Raw genomic sequence first — 5486 nt, 5'->3', positions numbered from 1 at the left:
TGATCTGTATCACCATGCCACTTAACTATACTGAATTATAGGATGGGATGAGAGTCTTCTTGGATCTTTCGGTAAAGTCACGTAGAATGAGAATAAAACAATAAAACAAAATAAGACAATATGCATGCGAGCGGCAAACGTTGATCAGTGGCATCAATCGCCAGCTGGAGGTGACCCAGGCCCTGGTCAAACCGATGAGCACGGTTGGCAACGTACGGTGTGAAAGAAGTTCAACATACAGAAGATGTTCTTTTCTGATATTACATTTCAACATACAGAAGATGTTCTTTTCTGATATTACATTTCACTCTCCGTAGCGGTAGTCTATCACTGCTATAGTGCAGAACAGTAAATGCATGCATTCAGACTTCCTATAATTTTGACAAATAGGCTTTCGTGACTAATATTATTCAGAATAAAGGTTTTTTGGGTCAGATCGTGTAAGTATAAATGTGTCGTTCCTGATTAGCTCACAGTAATAAGGTCATCTTGCTCTATTTAAGACTGGAAGCAGGTAAGATCTCTTCACAATTATGGCAAAATCGCCCGATGACGCTGGGTGGAATTACCAGGCAAACATCACAGTATTCAAATTGTCAAAGTTGTGGATTTACTTTTCTGAACACCGGTGGGCTGGACGAGTAACTAATTGTCACGTTTTGTTTCCGTGACAAACCTAATTGGCTGTGTCGGGTGGTGGCGGGTTAACGACACATTTACACTTCCGCGATTTATCCCCCCCCCCCCCCAAAACAAGCTTCCTCTCGTTTATAAGGTTCATAGCACAACAGCTGTAGTGCTGTAACCCCATCCGGGAGGGCTAAGCGAAGCGTTCACCGATTCAGCTGCTGTTTCATTTGGCGTGTGACACGGCCCACCCCCCATCTGCTCTGGTGTCACGTGGGTGACACGTGCCGCCTCGCCATCGCTCCGAGCAACGTCGCCTGCACTCAGCGCCCGCGCCTTGAATCCGCGTCGCTGCTGATTCCCCAGAAATCGCTGCACCCACGTGCACCACTGCGTGCCCAGTTCAATGACCACACCGCGGCCCCACTGCGTGGTAATGGGCGTCCATACATGACGTCACGCACCTGGGGGGGGGGGGGGGAGGTCAAACATTTGTGACGATGTGTGACGAGGGGGGGGGGAGTTTGAGAAATGTGACGTCACATAAAAATGCGCAACTTTAAATAGAGACAACACGTTCTACTTAAGTAAATAGACTTTTTAATAGCAACATCAGAGTGCAGCGCCATATTAAATACGCACTACAATGACAATAGCGTAAAGCGATTTGAAGCATGTTTTATTTATGGGGGGGGAGAGGGGCAGAGCTTTGTGACGTCATATTTTTTGGGGGGGTCTGACTTTTTGTGACGCCGTGTGACGATGGGGGGGGGGGTCAAGAATCGTCCAAAATCGCGTGACGTCATTTATGGACGGCCCCTCAGTGATGCGGGGTGTCAATTGGCACGCGGCCGTTTGAAGGTACGCGTTCCCACAGAGGCCACGCGAGAATAGCTACGTTTTTATTTATATATTCGTCATTGGCAGCAGCGACTTCATACAAACAGCGCCACTCTATAAGCTGCTGTCTGGGTTTATTTTCGTGAGTAATAATTAGTGGGGAGCTGTGTGCCGCCGCCGCCGTCACCATTAATGCGATTCCTGTTCAACGTCGCTTGAGCTCCAACACGCACACGTGGAAGAGGGCAGTAGGTCTCAATGTTGGATGGGTCATTGACTTACTTACGCCTCTTCGCTCCATGTGGAGCATGAGGCGGCAACAAGCCCAGGCCGTGCCTTGAGCAGCGTTCTCTGCTTCGTGGTCTTTGGTTGGTCTTGAATTGGCGTGTCGCCAGGTAGCCTTCGGCTGCGCCACGTGGTCTCTTCCCCGGGTGATGTCCCACCGTGGGGCAGTTTTGGGGTTCCATTCTCGGTTCGTGTCCCATCCACCAGAGCCCTCTCTCTGTCGCGTTTTGAACCTTGAATTGGTCTTGATAAAGAGGTCCCGGTTTGAATCTTGTTTGACCAGAAGATACGACGGATTTTCCTCAGGCAGTTGTTGTGGAAGGATGGGTCTTGAAGGATGCTAAATATGGATTACAGTATCCCTCGCTATTCGCGAGGGATACATTCTGGAGATGCTGCTGAACAGCACATTTCACACATGATACTGGCATATAAAAACCTATATTTTCATGAATTACCCTAAATAAATATAAAAGTTATTAGATACATTAAAATTATATATCCCTCATCTCTTAATCTCATCACTGCGTCATCACTTCCTCTCTCATCACTCATCATTTTTCTCTCTCGATGCGGTCGTGTAGCGTTCCAGATTCGAGTCGCGAATAGCCAAAATCGCGGGTAGAAAGTTCTTGAATGAGGGAATACTGTAGTTACATAGCTGTAGAGGCTCTAGTCAATAATAAAATACTGTACACCGTAAAGACTAAAGGTTAGAATGTGTTTCTGCTCCTGTAGCTTTTATCAATTGTACGACATCCTTGAGTCAACAGCGGTGTATCATCCACATTATTTACAATCTTTACTCAGAATGGACCTTAGCAATTTACCCGTATAATTTCAATTATCTACCAAGGTCAGTTTTTCTTTCTCAGTGCACACCATGACCACCTGGATTATAAACACGAAGACTCACGGCAAATATAAAGGCGCAAAACCTGGCAAGTGCACAGAGCGTAGAGAGCTGCGTGCTTACAACGAGGCTTCGAGACTGGAACGCAGTTTACAACTTTCAAGTAATGTGCGAGAGCAAAGCTTACGGGCCATGATGATGATGATGAGAAAATGCAACATAAACCGAGAATGATAGGAATGCAAGAAAACTCTACAGTGGGAAGAGCACCCAGTACCTGAAGGAATCACAGTCGCTTGTTTTGTACAAAAGTTGTGAGTGCCTAATTTCACCATATATGCTTCTTCTTCAATCTCGGGAAAGTGGAGTAGTATTCCCTTCGATAGACTCATCCACGACATAGGAACATGGAAATTCCACCACTGGCTCAGGGCTGTCAATGGTGGCTAAGAACCGCCTGAATGCTCGTTTGAGCAAGAAACCCACTTTGACTAATACCTGTAATTCACCATGTCTCTTCACGCAATATTACGCTTTGAAATGCGGGGTATTTCTTGAAAATAAGTGAGCAGTCACCTCTTGGAAGCGCGATCATGGGGTGATATGTAAATTCATAATAAAGGTTTTGGGTTCTATCACGTGAATATAAATTTGGTTAACCCACCTACATCGGACACAGATAATTAGTAACGTGTCACAGATAATTAGTAACGCGTTACAGATAAGTAGTAACGTGTCACAGATAATTAGTAACGTGTCACATTATTAGTAACGTCTTACAGATAATTAGTAACGTGTTACAGATAATTAGTAACGTGTTACAGATCATTAGTAACGTCTTACAGACAATTAGTAACGTGTTACAGATAATTAGTAACGTGTCACATAATTAGTAACGTGTTACAGATAATTAGTAACGTGTTACAGATAATTAGTAACGTGTCACATTATTAGTAACGTGTCACAGATAATTAGTAACGTGTTACAGATTAGTAACGTGTTACAGATAATCAGTAACGTGTTACAGATAATTAGTAACGTGTTACAGATAATCAGTAACGTTTTACAGATCATCAATAACGTGTTATCATAAAACGTGCCAATTTCTTTTTACTGTAAATGTGGGTTTACTCTCCAACACACCGGTGTGCTAGCACGTTTTGTTTACGTGACAAACCTTACTGATTGGCTGTGTTGGGCGTTGGTGGGTCAACGACACATTTATATTTACACGATCTAGCCCAAAAAAACCTTTATTGTGAATAATATTGGTCGTGAAAACCTACGTGGTGTATATTTAAGTTCGTTTTCCAGAAGGAACCCTCAGTTCACCCCTCCTCAAGCGCGGTGCTTCTGCAGGTGGAGGTTAACAACTGGTCGTGTGGTGAGGTTAGGCTGGATAAGCTCAAGCACTGCACAGCCCCTGCATGAATTATGTAACGTGTCCTCGTGTAGCTGTGCACCACGGGAACAATGGGGGGGGCAGGGGGAATATGTCCTTCGCCTGATTGATTGCCAATCCCAAAGTTGGCAGCAGACGAAGGTGTTGCTGCTGTTCGTGCAGGGGGCACGAGTCAACAATGATCATCTGTGGAAGGGACGAGAGACACTCCATCGTGACAGAATACAGGTGCTGGCCAAAAAAAAACACATACTGCTTGAAACGTAGCGGATTAAGCTAATGTTTAAGTTGTTTTTTTATTTCTTACACCCTTGATTCCATTTAGTCAGTTTCGCGGCTGTGTTCGCATTGAAGTCGAGGAGACTCCACGTACGATTTTTCGGGGAATACGCTGACGATGTGACCATCGCTGACAATATGGTGCAAATAAAGACGTAGCCGGTCCACCGTTTATCACTGCTGCTGTCATTCGGTCACATCTGTTCACGCATTTATTTTGTGACGTAAGAGGACCGTGACGCACTTCCTCATGATATGCCGAATGCGTTTGAATATGCACAAAGGCTTTGTGCCTTTCAGACATTCCTGTGGTTTAAAACGTGATTAAGGGCATTGATGCAATCGACAAGATGGGCAGTTACTTTTTGATTACAATTTGTTTCGCAAAAAATGTTTGATCTTGATGTGAACGATAAGCTTTGTTTAAGTCTTTTGATTAACTTTTATTTATTTTCATTGACACAGCACCATCTACAGCTCCAAGACGCGTATCCTATTAAACCCACGGTTCTGTTTTGGAATCAGAAATACATCGTCACCGACTGAAGGGAGTTAAGGCTAATGCGATATTAGAAAGTTTGAAAATTGCTATTTGTGCGACATCCTGTGATATACACATGGACATTTAATATATAAACGTATTTTGTTTGTTAATGACTGCCCACGAGCTCCACATCTATGTTGCGCGTTCCCACTTGGTAAGAAATAGGGAAAACAAAGTTTTCGCAATAAAATAAGCAATCCTATAGGTTACATGAGGATTCCATACTCTTTGGTTATTTCGGTAAAGTCACGTAGGTAGAGAAAATAATCGATCGCGACCGTCTTCACCTGAAGACGGTCGCTTGGTAAAGTCACCTACGTCACCTAAGTACGCGACTTTACCGAAAGAACCAAAGAGTATGGATTCCTGCAGTCACGAAAGCTTCAAATCTACATGAGGATTCTTAAATATAATTAGGAGTATTTGTTACCACGCCAAGACGATTGTTAATAATTCCTTACACAATGCCATGTAATTTTGTTTTTTCTTCGTTTACCGCTGCATGCATTACTGCATGTGCACAAATACAAAGTCATAATTTGATCGATGATGTGCACTCATTTTGAGAAGGCCGACTTCTGGAGTATTTCTCAGGAGGATTACTCATGAGAAGTAAAAAAAAAACACAGGGCTAATAAACACTTAAAAAACGAGGC

The sequence above is a fragment of the Petromyzon marinus genome, chromosome 32, assembly GCF_048934315.1.
Source record: "Petromyzon marinus isolate PM22_M1 ecotype Great Lakes invasive population chromosome 32, UKy_Petmar_22M1.pri1.0, whole genome shotgun sequence".
NCBI classification, from domain to species: Eukaryota; Metazoa; Chordata; class Hyperoartia; order Petromyzontiformes; family Petromyzontidae; genus Petromyzon; species Petromyzon marinus.
This window is presented reverse-complemented; position numbering follows the sequence as displayed.